Raw genomic sequence first — 16,260 nt, 5'->3', positions numbered from 1 at the left:
TCGGCTGTTGTGGGAAAGATGCATGTTACATCATCGGCTGTTGTAGGAAAGATGCATGTTACATCATCGGCTGTTGTGGGAAAGATGCATGTTACATCATCGGCTGTTGTAGGAAAGATGCATGTTACATCATCGGCTGTTGTAGGAAAGATGCATGTTACATCATCGGCTGTTGTAGGAAAGATGCATGTTACATCATCGGCTGTTGTGGGAAAGATGCATGTTACATCATCGGCTGTTGTAGGAAAGATGCATGTTACATCATCGGCTGTTGTAGGAAAGATGCATGTTACATCATCGGCTGTTGTAGGAAAGATGCATGTTACATCATCGGCTGTTGTGGGAAAGATGCATGTTACATCATCGGCTGTTGTAGGAAAGATGCATGTTACATCATCGGCTGTTGTAGGAAAGATGCATGTTACATCATCGGCTGTTGTAGGAAAGATGCATGTTACATCATCGGCTGTTGTAGGAAAGATGCATGTTACATCATCGGCTGTTGTAGGAAAGATGCATGTTACATCATCGGCTGTTGTAGGAAAGATGCATGTTACATCATCGGCTGTTGTAGGAAAGATGCATGGTTAAAACACTCGTAAGCCTATTTTCCATCGCTGTCGGGAAACCGGCCCCTGGTTAGCTCAAAGACGTTGAATCAACCTTACACAAACATCTATTTCCGATGTCTGAGCCCACTTGTTTTCCTTAGAGCTGAATGAGAGAGAGAACTTGACTTGGAAAGTTGTCTAGTAATCAGCTACCAAAAAGTAAAGCATATATTCATCATAAATATTCATAGTTGATATTTCTGCCTATTGTATTTCTCTGTTAACAGGTCTATATTTCCTAGATGGTTAATAAGATATCCTTATGCTGATCTAGCAATATCAGAGCTTGCATTATTGGGTTACATGAGCTTTTGCGGCCCATCCACCCTCTAGCCAGGCATTACTTTGCACTTTTTTAGTTTAAATTGTCACATATATCAATTTAACCATTTTTGCAGTCAAATATTTTTTCACAACCATCCATTTAATAAATGGGAGACATTAGAGATGTAAAGAACCATGGTTGGGTTTTGTCCTACCTGGGGTATAGGTGTCTCAAAAATGTTTGGGGCATTGCCACTAGCCTTGTTATCCTGGTAAATAATCTTTCATCACTCAGGCGAAGCCCAGAAATATAGTTTCATCACAGAGTGGACAGCTGAGTTTGATTATTTCCAAAGACAAACCAGGGACTCTCTGAGAATCAGTTTGTAATCTGGATCATACTACAGTAGGATTGTCAACATACCTCTATTGCCATACTACCATTACCAGATATTCCTTACTTACTAGTTTTGCAATACTGGTGTTGTGACAACCCTATACAACACAGCAATCGCTCCCTCTGAAAAGCTAAATGATGGTGAATAGATTACAGTAGGTAATGATGGTGAATAGATTACAGTAGATAATGATGGTGAATAGAGTACTGTAGATAATGATGGTGAATAGAGTACTGTAGATAATGATGGTGAATAGATTACAGTAGATAATGATGGTGAATAGATTACAGTAGATAATGATGGTGAATAGAGTACTGTAGATAATGATGGTGAATAGAGTACTGTAGATAATGATGGTGAATAGAGTACTGTAGATAATGATGGTGAATAGATTACAGTAGATAATGATGGTGAATAGATTACTGTAGATAATGGTGAATAGAGTACTGTAGATAATGATGGTGAATAGAGTACTGTAGATAATGATGGTGAATAGATTACTGTAGATAATGATGGTGAATAGATTACAGTAGATAATGATGGTGAATAGAGTACTGTAGATAATGATGGTGAATAGATAACAGTAGATAATGATGGTGAATAGATAACTGTAGATACTTATTGTGAATAGTGTACTGTAGGTAATGTGTACTCACGGTTTTTGTTCAGTGTAGATTATGTATTGCAGAGTAGGTTTCTCTGAGACAGCGATCACACACACACGCTCACACACTCTCACACAGAAACACACACTTCCAGACAGGTGGTTTGGGCCACTGTAGGGAGACACAGAGGAAGAGGAAGAGATGTGTCAGTCATGCATGTACAGAACCACCATCCTGGACAGCAGCGATCAGTAGGCCTATAATGGCCATAACAAGACAGCAGCAGCTGTTCAGATCCATGGACAGCAACTCATGGCTAGCCACTACCGTTTCAGCACATAACATACTCAGCCCCATGGACAGTAACCCAAGACTGTGACTGCTGCAGCATCCTCAAAATATTCAGCTCTATGGACAGTTCCCCAACTGTACTCTATTCAGCCCTATGGACAGTTCCCCAACTGTACTCTATTCAGCCCCATGGACAGTTCCCCAACTGTACTCTATTCAGCCCCATGGACAGTTCCCCAACTGTACTCTATTCAGCCCTATGGACAGTTCCCCAACTGTACTCTATTCAGCCCCATGGACAGTTCCCCAACTGTACTCTATTCAGCCCCATGGACAGTTCCCCAACTGTACTCTATTCAGCCCTATGGACAGTTCTCCAACTGTACTCTATTCAGCCCCATGGACAGTTCCCCAACTGTACTCTATTCAGCCCTAGGACAGTTCCCCAACTGTACTCTATTCAGCCCTATGGACAGATCTCCAACTGTACTCTATTCAGCCCTATGGACAGTTCCCCAACTGTACTCTATTCAGCCCCATGGACAGTTCCCCAACTGTACTCTATTCAGCCCTATGGACAGTTCTCCAACTGTACTCTATTCAGCCCTATGGACAGATCTCCAACTGTACTCTATTCAGCTCTATGGACAGTTCCCCAACTGTACTCTATTCAGCCCTATGGACAGATCTCCAACTGTACTCTATTCAGCCCTATGGACAGTTCCCCAACTGTACTCTATTCAGCCCTATGGACAGTTCTCCAACTGTACTCTATTCAGCCCTATGGACAGATCTCCAACTGTACTCTATTCAGCTCTATGGACAGTTCCCCAACTGTACTCTATTCAGCTCTATGGACAGTTCCCCAACTGTACTCTATTCAGCCCTATGGACAGATCTCCAACTGTACTCTATTCAGCCCCATGGACAGATCTCCAACTGTACTCTATTCAGCCCTATGGACAGTTCCCCAACTGTACTCTATTCAGCTCTATGGACAGTTCCCCAACTGTACTCTATTCAGCCCTATTGACAGTACCCCAACTGTACTCTATTCAGCTCTATGGACAGTTCCCCAACTGTACTCTATTCAGCTCTATGGACAGTTCCCCAACTGTACTCTATTCAGCCCTATTGACAGTTCCCCAACTGTACTCTATTCAGCTCTATGGACAGTTCCCCAACTGTACTCTATTCAGCCCTATTGACAGTACCCCAACTGTACTCTATTCAGCCCCATGGACAGATCTCCAACTCTAATCTATTCAGTTACCTTAGCTTTCTTGGGAACAGGAACAATGGTGGCCCTCTTGAAGCATGTGGGGACAGCAGACTGGGATAAGGATTGATTGAATATGTCCGTAAACACACCAGCCAGCTGGTCTGCGCATGCTCTGAGGGCGCGGCTGGGGATGCCGTCTGGGCCTGCAGCCTTGCGAGGGTTGACACGTTAAAATGTTTTGCTCACGTCGGCTGCAGTGAAGGAGAGCCCGCAGGTTTTGGTAGTGGGCCGTGTCAGTGGCACTGTGTTGTCCTTAAAGCGAGAAAATAAGTTGTTTAGTCTGTCTGGGAGCAAGACATCCTGGTCCGCGACGGGGCTGGATTTCCTTTTATAGTCCTTTTATTGACTGTAGACCCTGCCACATACCTCTCCAACTCTAATCTGTTCAGCACCATGGACAAATCTCCAAGTGTACTTTGTTCAGCACAATGGACAGATATCCCACTGTAATCTGTTCAGAACCATGGATAACCCTCAGCCTGTTAGGACCATGGATAACCCTCAGCCTGTTAGGACCATGCATAACCCCCAGCCTGTTCAGCACCATGGATAACTCCCAGCCTGTTCAGCACCATGGATAACCCCCAGCCTGTTCAGCACCATGGATAACCCCCAGCCTGTTCAGCACCATGGATAACCCCCAGCCTGTTCAGCACCATGGATAACCCCCAGCCTGTTCAGCACCATGGATAATCCCTCATCTGATAACCACTCAACAATCAAGCAGCTGCAGGCCTGGCAGAGATACAGTATCACATTGAAATCAGAATGATCAGAAAATCTGAAACTCTGGACTAAAATACTATTGTAAACCGTACAGATGTATCCTAACCTGGAGTAGTTCCAAGTCGGATAGAAGCAGGATCTGACCAGTATGATGCCCTGTAATGTGAGAGTGGACTGGACAGGTGACAGGAGAGGAGACCAGGAGAGGAGACCAGTAGAGGAGGCAGGAGAGGACAACAGGAGAGGACAACAGGAGAGGAGACCAGGAGAGAAGAACAAGAGAGAAGAACAAGAGAGGAGGCAGGAGAGGAGAACAGGAGAGGAGAACAGGAGAGGAGACCAGTAGAGGAGACAGACGAGGAGACAGACGAGGAGACCAGGAGAGGAGACAGGAGAGGACAACAGGAGAGGACAACGGGAGAGGACAACGGGAGAGGAGACAGGCGAGGAGACAGACGAGGAGACCAGTAGAGGAGACAGACGAGGAGACAGACGAGGAGACAGACGAGGAGACCAGGAGAGGAGACCAGGAGAGGAGAACAGGAGAGGAGAACAGGAGAGGAGAACAGGAGAGGAGAACAAGATAGGAGAACGGAGAGGAGAACAAGAGAGGAGAACAAGAGAGGAGAACAAGAGAGGAGAACAAGAGAGGAGAACGGAGAGGAGACAGGAGAGGAGACAGGAGAGGAGACAGGGAACATCGTGAAGTCAGGGTGATAAGTGTAAGCACTTTAGAATCCATTTGGAATCAACCTTGTCATATCATTCTCAACACTACTTAGTGTCATCATGGAACATTGAAGGTGGAACATGAAACATTGAACATGGAAGTTGGAAGAAGATTCCATTTGTTCCAGTTATTTCAGGCTGTCATGGAGACCACAAGTGGGATTCTGTGTGTATTATACAGCAGATCAACATGATATTTAGACCATGTTAATAATGATAATAATAATTCACACAAACGAGATCGTCTCATTTAGTTAAAAACAATCTTAATGGATCTTTAATATTCACATGAATTTGATAATCGAAGAAATGAGATATTTTCCTTTTTCAAAGCTGTTATGCCGGAAGCACCAATCAGAGGAACTAGACAGAGAGGTAGAGAAGGGGGGCGGGGGACAGAGAGAGAAATAGAGACAGAGAGGGGGCGAGAGAGAGGGGGGGGAGAGAAAGTAAGAGAGAAATTGTGAGAAGGCACGAACACACAGAGGCCATGCGGAGAGGAAGAGAGGAACTCAGAGAGAGAGAGAGAGAGAGAGTGAAAGAGAGGAACTCTGCGAACTCAAACATAACAATCGCTCCTCCTCTGTGAAGTGACGGCAGACTCTGGAGTATTCTCACCAACATGCCAACTGTAGAAACACAGCTCTGGAAATTAGTGGCATAAAAGCACAAGTTGTGTTAATTTCTGGCAAATGAGGCACAATCAGGTTCCCAGAGGTGATGGCTAAAAACCTATCATTAGTGTTCTCTCTCTTCTCTCTTCTCTCTTCTCTCTCTTCTCTCTCTTCTCTCTCTTCTCTCTCTTCTCTCTTCTTCTTCTCTCTTCTCCTCTCTCTCTCTTCCACCCAGGGGTCTAGTGCAGCTCTGGCTCCTCTGATCACTCTACTCTATAGACGTATTATCTCTGTGGTGGTTACATTATTAGAATCCTCCTAGTCGATCAGACGGGATGAAAAACTAGGCCGTAATCTAGTGGTCCCCAGATACATACTTCACATTAGTAATGTTCATGAGCAATTATACTGAACAAAAATATAAACACAACCTGTAAAGTGTTTCATGAGTTGAAATGAAAGATCCCAGAAATTTTCCAAAAAGCGTATTTCACTCTAATTTTGTGCACAAATGTGTTTACATGCCTGTTAGTGAGCATTTCTTCTTTGCCAATATAATCCATCCACCTGACAGGTGTGGCATATCAAGAAGCTACTCTAAAATGTGCAGTTTTGTCACATAACACAATGCCACAGATTTCTCAAGTTTAGAGGGAGCGTGCAATTGGCATGCTGATTGCAGGAATGTCCACCAGAGCTGTTGCCAGATAATTTCATGTTAATTTCTCTACCATAAGCCACCTCCAACGTTGTAGAACGTTTAGAGAATTTGGCAGTACATCCAACCAGCGTCACAAGCGCAGACCCGTGTAACCACGCCAACCCAGGACCTCCACATCCGGCGTTTTCACCTGCGGGATCATCTGAGACCAGCCACCCGGACAGCTGATGAAATTGAGGAGTATTTCTGTCTGTAATAAAGCCCTTTTCTGGGAAAATTGTATTTTGATTGGCTGGGCCTTGCTCCCCAATGAGTGGGCCAGTCTCCTAAGTGGGTGGGCCTATGCTGTCCCAGGCCCACTCATGGCTGCGCCCCTGCCCAATCATGTGAAACCAATAGATTAGGGCCTTATGAATTAATTTCCTTTGACTGATATCCTTATATGAACTGTAACTCAGTAAAATTGTAGCGTGTTACGTTGATATTTTTGTTCAGTATAGTACATGAGAAACTCCATCCATACAGATTAGGCTATATATGTTGGACTTCTTTCAACTGTTCTGAGTTGCCAATAAATCAATGGAAAGAGTATAACATGAATAAAGCTTTTAATCAATGAAAGAGTAGAACATGAATAAAGCTTTTAATGGTTTGACAGCTAAAAGGGTAGAAGATACCGTTGAAACAGTCTCTGACTTTGACTGTCTGTCTGTCTGCCTTTCTGTCTGTCTATCTGACTCTGTCTCTATCAGTTACCTGATGTGGACTCTCTGTCTGTCTCTGTCTCTCTATGTCTCTGTCTCTATCTGTCTCTATCTGTCTCTATCTGTCTCTATCTGTCTCTATCTGTGTCTCTGTCTATTTCAGTCTCTGTCTACGTATATCTGTCTCTGACTGTCTCTGTCTGTCTTTGTGACTTTCTCTGACTGCCTTTGCCTGTCTCTGACTGTCTCTAACTCTCGCTGTGCATGTCTCTATCTGTCTCTGTCTATATACCTGTCTCTATGTCTGTCTTTGTCTGTCTCTGTACCTGTCTCTTTCACGATCTCTGTCTCTGACTATCTGTCTCTGACTTTAACTTTGTCTCTGTTTCTGTCTGTCTCAGTCTCTGTCTATCTGTCTCTGTCTGTCTATGTATCTGTCTGTATGTCTCTGTCTGTCTCTATTTGTCTCTGTCTCTGTTTCTGTCTCTATCTGTCTGTGTATTTCTCTCTCTGTCTGTCTCTATCTATCTGTATCTTTCTCTGTATCTGTCTATGCTTTTATCACTGTCTCTGCCTCTGTCACTGTCTCTGTCTGCTTGTCTCTCTCTCTATCTCTCTCTGTGAGTATCATTGATGGTGAATGCAGAGACAGTCCTGTACACAGGTTAAAATCATTATTTCTGTGAGTCTCTGTATGCAGGTCTCCAGCCACACAGAGAGAAAATCAATTCATATCACCCAGGGCCATGTATTCATTATTACTAATGCTATTGAATGTCTGCAAGACATCCCCTAGCTACATTCCTGTTGTCTCATCTATCCATCTCTCCCTCTTCATCCCTCCCCTTCCATCTCTCCCTCTCTTCATCCCTCTCCTTCCATCTCTCCCTCTCTTCATCCCTCTCCATCCATCTCTCCCTCTTCATCCCTCTTCTTCCATCTCTCCCTCTCTTCATCCCTCTCCTTCCAGCTCTCCCTCGCTTCATCCCTCTCCTTCCATCTCTCCCTCTCTTCATCCTCCCCTTCCATCTCTCCCTCTCTTCATCCCTCCCCTCATCCCTCTCCTTCCATCTCTCCCTCTCTTCATCCCTCTCCATCCAGCTCTCCCTCTTCATCCCTCTCCTTCCAGCTCTCCCTCTCTTCATCCCTCTCCTTCCAGCTCTCCCTCTCTTCATCCCTCTCCTTCCAGCTCTCCCTCTCTTCATCCCTCTCCTTCCAGCTCTCCCTCTCTTCATCCCTCTCCTTCCAGCTCTCCCTCTCTTCATCCCTCTCATTCCATCTAATGTATGCGCGCATGACTAAGTTGCTTTGGATAAAAGCATCTGCTAAACGGTATATATTACTACCGAGTTCCAAACTGCCTCTAGAAGCAATGTCAGCACAAGAACTGTTCGTCAGGAGCTTCATGAAATGGGTTTCCATGGTAGGCCATAGATCACCATGCGTCGACTAGAGTGGTGTAAAGCTCGTCGCCATTGGACTCTGGAACGTGGTTGAATTTAAGCAAGTCACTGCAGCAATGTCCAACATCTAGTAGAAAACCTTCCCAGAAGAGTGGAGGCTGTTGCAGCAGCAAAAGTGGGGACCAATTCCATATTAATGCCCATGATTTTGGAATGAGATATTTGACGAGCAGGTGTCCACATACTTTTGGTCATGTAGTGTACAGTGCCTTTCGGAAAGTACTCAGACCCCTTGACTTTTTCCAATTATTTTTAAGTTACAGCCTTATGGATCTAAAATAGATTGTTTTTTTTAATCCCTCAGCAATCTACATAGAATAGCCCATAATGACAAAGTGAAAACAGGTTTTTAGAAATGTTTGCAAATGTACTAAAAATAAAGAACAGAAATACCTTATTTACATAAGTATACAGACCCTTTGTTATGCAACTCGAAATTGAGCTCAGGTGCATCCTGTTTCCATTGATCATCCTTGAGATGTTTCTACAACTTGATTGGAGTCAACCTATGGTAAATTCAGTTGATTGGACATGATTTGGAAAGGCACACACCTGTCTATATAAGGTCCCACAGTAGACATTGCCTGTCAGAGCAAAAACCAAGCCATGAGGTCAAAGGAATTGTCCGTAGAGCTCCGAGACAGGATTGTGTCGAGGCACAGATCTGGGGAAGGGTACCAAAACATTTCTGCAGCATTGAAGGTCTCCAGAACACAGTGGCCTCCATCATTCTTAAATGGAAGAAGTTTGGAACCACCAAGACTCTTCCTAGAGCTGGCCGAACTAAGCAATCGGGTGAGAAGGGCCTTGGTCAGGGAGGTGACCAAAAACCTGATGGTCACTCTGACAGAGCTCTAGAGTTCCTCTGTGGAGAATGGAGAACATTCCAGAAGGACAACCATCTCTGCAGCAGTCCACCAATCAGGCCTTTATGGTAGAGTGGCCAGACAGAAGCCACTCCTCAGTAAAAGACACATGACAGCCAGCTTGGAGTTTGCCAAAAGGCACCTAAAGGACTCTCAGATCATGAAAAACAAGATTCTCTGGTCTGATGAAGCCAATATTTAACTCTTTGACCTGAATGCCAAGCATCACGCCCGGAGGAAACCTGGCACCATTCCTATGATGAAGCATGGTGGTGACAGTATCAAGTTGTGGGGATGTTTTTCAGCGGCAGGGACTGGAAGACTAGTCAGGATCGAGGGAAAGATGAACGGAGCAAAGTACAGAGAGATCCTTGATGAAAACCTGCTCCAGAGCGCTCATGACCTCAGACTGGGGTGAAGGTTCACCTTCCAACAGCACAACGACCCTAAGCACACAGCCAAGACAACGCAGGGGTTGCTACAGGACAAGTCTCTGAATGTTCTTGAGTGGCCCAACCAGAGCCCGGACTTGAGCCCGATCTAACATTTTTGTAGAGACCTGAAAATAGCTGTGCAGCAAGACACCCAGTCCAACCTGACAGAGCTTGAGAGGATCTTCAGAGAAGAATGGGAGAAACTCCCCAAATACAGGTGTGCCAAGCTTGTAGCGTCAAACCCAAGAAGACTCAATGCTGTAATCGCTGCCGAAGGTGCTTCAACAAAGTACTGAGTAAAGGGTCTGAATACTTATGTAAATGTGATATTTCAGTTTTATATTTTTAATAATTTAGCAAACATTTCTAAAAAACTGTTTTGGGGTATTTTGTGTAGATTGATGAGGGGGAAAAAACTATTTAATACATTTTCGAATAAGGCGATAACATAACAAAACTTGTAAAAAGTCAAGGGGTCTGAATACTTTCCGAATGGTCAGTGACTAAAGAACAATAGTTGGCATAGGATCCAGGATCAATTAATTAGCTTTTTAACATAGAGGTCAGAGCAGAATATATACATAGTAGATATATATCAAAACACTCCTCCTACCTGATTCATCCCTGTGGTGTTACTATGGTAATATCATGACAAGTCTCAGAACAGGTGCAGTTATAAATAATGAGTCATTAGACAAACATGAGCAGTTTCTCACCATCCGCAATGAATATGAATAGTCTGGAGCAGGGGTCTCCAACAGGTCAATACCAGTAGCTGGCAGTTCTGAATGTACATGCAATTGTTCATGTTTTCCACCACAAACTGTCATATTTAATTCTCACAAGTATCAGACACCGCAAGCTCCCAGCTACTATCTAATCAACGTTGACATTATGACACCCTGGCTACTGCCTTAAAAAGTCAAACCAAACACAATATCTGCCAATTTATATCCAGCAATATTGCCCGTCCGTTTGTGTGGTGTGTGCGTTTGTCTGTCACTCCGTGCGTAGTTAGTTGATGTGATAAAAATCTTGTGGCTTTATAGAAATACTTTCCCCAAAACCTTCTCAATGAAAAGAGAAATAGGCTTACCTGGCAGAAGTATATCATAAGTAAGTATATCCTTTGTATCTGTTATTTGTTATTTGCAAACATTGCCATGAAATGAGCAGCGGCAGTACAGCACCATCGCTAGACCAGCACATTAGCATGAAACGGCACATTCCTCACTAGCTATATGCCCCATTAAAGGGCCAGATACGTAATGAAAGGGGAACTACACTCAAAAATCTAAATTTGTTAGTTTTCTTCGAGACCTGATGTGATTTAAGTATTGACATGGACTCAGAACATCCATTTTTTCTCTCTCTATGAACAATTATAATTTTGAGAATGAAAAACCCAAAAATATATAAAACTAGGAAAAACTGAAAAAACATAATTTGGGAAAATATCTAACATAGTTTGCTGGGTAAATTGCAGACTTTTTAGGAGCGCCCTTGAAGTTGTTTATTAACTGTTATGTGCACTACTTTCTCCTGTACAGCAAGGAACCAGGGAAGAGTTGCAGGGAGAGGATACGAGAAGAATGTGCCCATTTGAAAACTAGAATTTTTTTCGTAGCATGTTTAATGTTTTGTTTAAGTAGTTCTCATGCTAGAAAAGGTTGGAGACCCCTGGTCTGGAGTTTTAAACTAACACTGTCTCGGTAGGCTACTCGCATACTTAATGGTTTGTGTCTGGAATCCACATTCAGTGAAACAGCTCCACTGGTCCAGCCCCAGGCACATTTGTTATTGTTTTTGTTTTGTTTATTAATGTAGGAGAGGAGCATCCAGCATCGTGGTCAAAATAACATAGTAGTACATAGTCTACTGTTCTATTGTACAGGCAGTGATGTCCTATGAAAACACCATAGTAGTATATACTCTACTGTTCTATTGTACAGGCAGTGATGTCCTATGAAAACACCATAGTAGTACATACTCTACTGTTCTATTGTACAGGCAGTGATGTCCTATGGAAACACCATAGTAGTACATACTCTACTGTTCTATTGTACAGGCAGTGATGTCCTATGAAAACACCATAGTAGTACATACTCTACTGTTCTATTGTACAGGCAGTGATGTCCTATGAAAACACCATAGTAGTACATACTCTACTGTTCTATTGTACAGGCAGTGATGTCCTATGAAAACACCATAGTAGTACATACTCTACTGTTCTATTGTACAGGCAGTGATGTCCTATGAAAACACCATAGTAGTACATACTCTACTGTTCTATTGTACAGGCAGTGATGTCCTATGAAAACACCATAGTAGTACATACTCTACTGTTCTATTGTACAGGCAGTGATGTCCTATGGAAACACCATAGTTCATTGTTTGAAGACATGTCTTTGTTGTTGTAGAATCATAAACTGATGTGTCAGCTTCTATTTTACAATCATGATCCAGCTTTAACACTAGAACCGCTAAAGCAGCCATTTTGACCGCTCATGAATAAATAAATAAGTATACCTCTGCAATTTCTAAAGTCATTCTTGATTTTTCCTAAATGTCTATATAACACACTGTCGGTGTTAGAATCTTAATATCACAAACAGAACTGTAGTTAGAACCAGTTTTAGGAGGGCATGTCATTTTTTGAATGGTTTTCCCCTGTTGCCCTTCCTTCTCTTGACAGTTGAAAGTGCAGTACCCAGCTGATAATTGTCTCGAATGTGAACCTAAACTATCCCGAAACATATTTCACACATATAAAAACAGATTAAATAAATTAAGGAAAGTATGATGGGGGAGAAATGAGGTGAATGAGCGAGAGGAAACAAAAAAAGTATAATTATGTAATCACCAATTGTGAATGAAGAACAGGTCGGGCCAATTCATTGTATTGATATTTTCTAATTATAATCTCAAAATGTACCCTATATCCGTTCACCCAATCCAGTCTTATCAGTCTACTCTGGCCTACTTTGCGTAGGCTACACAGTGAGAGCGTGCTTAATTGTACATGCTGAATGGCTTTCAATATCTGGGAAAAGATCCACATCGGGCAGCAGGAGAGCCAGTGTCGGAGAACCTTACATTGGCAAGGGGTGAAAGGTCACCATGGACAATTTTTTCACTGTCATTGGCCGGCACATTGAACAAAGTGAGTCGAGAGCTCCTTCCCTCCGCCCAAAATAACGCACCTGCAAAGCCGTTGTACTCCACAATGGTGATGAAGAAGGACAAGAAGACAGGGACACAGTAAAGAGAGAACCAGAGACTATTACACACTACAACCAAACAAGTGTTTATGAAGATTTGTGTCAAATCAAATCGAAATCGAAACAAATTTGATTTGTCACATGCGCAGAATACAACAGGTGCAAACCTTACAGTAACATGCTTACTTACAAGTCCATAAAAGTTCTTAGGGATAGCCCCCTTTTTTTCAATTTTCGCCTAAATGACATACCCAAATCTAACTGCCTGTAACTCAGACCCTGAAGCAAGGATATGCATATTCTTGGTACCATTTGAAAGGAAACACTTTGAAGTTAGTGGAAATGTGAATTGAATGTAGGAGAATATAACACAATAGATCTGGTAGAAGAAAATAAAAATAAAAAACTACCGTTTTTTTTCTACCACCATTTTGAAATGCAACAGAAAGGTCCCTGTTTCAGCCATCACTCTGGTTGTAATTCCGATGGTGTCCACAAGATGGCAGCAGTGTATGTGCAAAGTTTCAGACGGATAACTTGAAATATGAGCAAACTACATGACATTTAGCGTGAAGTCACCCAGGTACATTTGGGCAAATCTTGAGGAGACATTTGCATTCAAATTAAATTTTTCTGCAAGAATATCATCAAATCTGTATACTTGGATTTTGATTTAGCGTTTTCCAGTATTAGTAGCCATATTATAAAACAACCAGTTTTCATAACTTCATAACTCTGAATATTCTTATAATTTTTGTCCAAAAGGAAAAGGTATGCTTTCACAAAAGGTTAGCACCTACATTCTGTGACATATACAGGGTTTCCTACTGGATACTCCCGTAAAGCACAGCTCATTGGCTATCTAGCTAGCTTTGTTTGACCCTGATTGGTGCTTATTTGACAAAGATACAGTCGATCAAATGAAGACCGGCCGCGTGAAGATTGGCGTGCATTGAAGGCGTCGCTCTCTGACCAAATTTGGTGTTCTATAGGATATACTACGCACCTAATGATATAGTGAAGTCTGGTTACGTTCTAGGATCTCTGAGGAATAAATACAAATGTGATTTGACCAGTTAAATTAAATTATGGTATGTTGTTATGTTATGTTTAGGGTTACATTTTCACAGATTCCTTTCTTTGAAAATTGAAAGAGTGGAAATACAAAATCGATCGTGCATGCAATATGGACCTTTTTAGCATATGAAAAATGATTATATCTAACAAAACGACACTTTATGTTATCTCTGGGACCATTTGGATGATAAATCAGAGCAAGATTTCAGAATAAAAGTAACATTTCACCTTTAGAGGTGAATTTACCAAACCTATCGTGGTGAAAAAAAAGTGTTTTGTTGTTAGGGGCTCTCCTCAATCAATAGCATGGCATTTTTTTTGCAGTAATAGCTACTGTAAATTGGACAATGCAGTTATATTAACAGGAATTTAAGCTTTCAGCCGATATAAGACACTTATATGTACCAACATTTGTTGTTTCTCTAAATTCTGCTATGGTGACATAAGGCGCTGCATGATTTACAACTGTCCCGTTAACGGGATGCCGATCCCTCAGAAGCTTTTAGGACTAATCTCACCTAATTTGTATGTACCACTAACACTATATCACTCCATATAATGCCATATAACACAACATAACACATAATAACTCCTCATAACATCATATAACACCATATAACACAACATAACCCCTCATGATTCAGAAGGGTTGGTTTAAATACGGAAGACACATTTCAGTTGTGTCACGCCCTGACCATAGTTTGCTTTGTATGTTTCTATGTTTTGTTTGGTCAGGGTGTGATCTGAGTGGGCATTCTATGTTGTATGTCTAGTTTGTCTGTTTCTATGTGTTTGGCCTGATATGGTTCTCAATCAGAGGCAGGTGTTAGTCGTTGTCTCTGATTGGGAACCATATTTAGGTAGCCTGTTTTGTATTGTGGGTTGTGGGTGATTGTTCCTGTTCCTGTGTTTGTGTTCACGTTACGGGACTGTTTCGTCTTCGTTAATTTTGTCGGTTTATTGTTTTTGTTCATTTGTTAAAGTATTCTATTAAAATGGATAATCATCACGCTGCATTTTGGTCCTCCTCTCTTTTGCCCGACGAAGAACGTTACAGTTGAATACATTCAGTTGGACAACTGACAAGGTATCCCCCTTTCCCCTTTCCCTTAACACCATACAACAACATATAGCACAATATAACATGACATAACACCATATAACACGACATAACACCATAAAACACCATATAGCACCCTATAACATATACTGGATAACATGAAATTGGGGAGAAAAAAAAATAACAAAAATAGAATAAACATATAACACCACATAACACCTTATAACACCTTATAAAACAAATTTCCCATACCATATAACACTACATAACACTACATAACACCACACAACACCTTAAAACACCACATAACACCTTATAACACCTTATAAAACAAATGTCCCATACTATATAACACTACATAACATAACAAAACACCACATAACACCTTATAACACCTTATAAAACAAATTTCCCATACCATATAACACCACACAACACCGCATAATGCCTTACAACACCACATAACACCATATAAAACTACATAATACCACATAACACCCCATAATACCCCATAACACCATATAACACCATATAATACCACATAACACCACATAACACCACATACCACCATGTAACACCATATAACACCATATAACACCATATAACACCACATAACACCACATAACACCACATAACACCATATAACACCACATAACACCATATAACACCACATAACACCATATAACACCATATAAAACTACATAATACCACATAACACCATATAACACCATATAACACCATATAACACCATATAACACCACATAACACCAGAGCTCCCTGTCCTTGGTGGCCAAACCCCTTCATTAGGTAGAGATGATTCAACAGTCAAGGCTGAAGCTTGCCATCTTGGTGTCAGCTAACAGCAGGTAATGAAGGACACTGTTTGTCAGGCTGGGAGATAAGACTGTAATTACAGGGGCTACTGTATGGTGGGTCCATACGCACACACACACACGCATGCACGCACACACACACACACACACACACACACACACACACACACACACACACACACACACACACACACACACACACACACACACACACACACACACACACACACACACACACACACACACACACACACACACACACACACACACACACACATACACACACACACACACACACACACACATTATTCTGGCTCTGCATCCTAATGTCTTTAAGCTCTGTTCAATTCTAGATTAGTACAGGTGCTTGAGGCTGACAAGCCACTCATTGGTTACATAACATTGAATAAGGCCTCGCTGA

General features: G+C 42.0%; 1 protein-coding gene across 2 annotated transcripts in view; it reads right to left on the bottom strand.

Moving 5' to 3' along the window:
* frmpd3 (FERM and PDZ domain containing 3) overlaps positions 1-16,260 on the bottom strand; it is a 274,057-nt gene that overhangs the window by 158,283 nt on the left and 99,514 nt on the right. Inside the window, exons 1-2 of one of the 2 annotated variants that reach the window (XM_071399535.1) lie at positions 10,745-10,850; positions 1,930-2,049 (exon numbers count right to left, since the gene is read on the bottom strand). The gene's annotated coding sequence lies outside the window, so the exon portion shown is untranslated. Of the gene's footprint in view, positions 1-1,929; positions 2,050-10,744; positions 10,851-16,260 lie in introns of those variants that run through there. The other variant, XM_071399534.1, reaches the window with a different exon arrangement.

The sequence above is a fragment of the Salvelinus alpinus genome, chromosome 4 (assembly GCF_045679555.1).
Source record: "Salvelinus alpinus chromosome 4, SLU_Salpinus.1, whole genome shotgun sequence".
NCBI classification, from domain to species: Eukaryota; Metazoa; Chordata; class Actinopteri; order Salmoniformes; family Salmonidae; genus Salvelinus; species Salvelinus alpinus.
The sequence above is the reverse complement of the archived record's forward strand: the minus strand, read 5'-3'. Positions and strand labels throughout refer to the sequence as shown.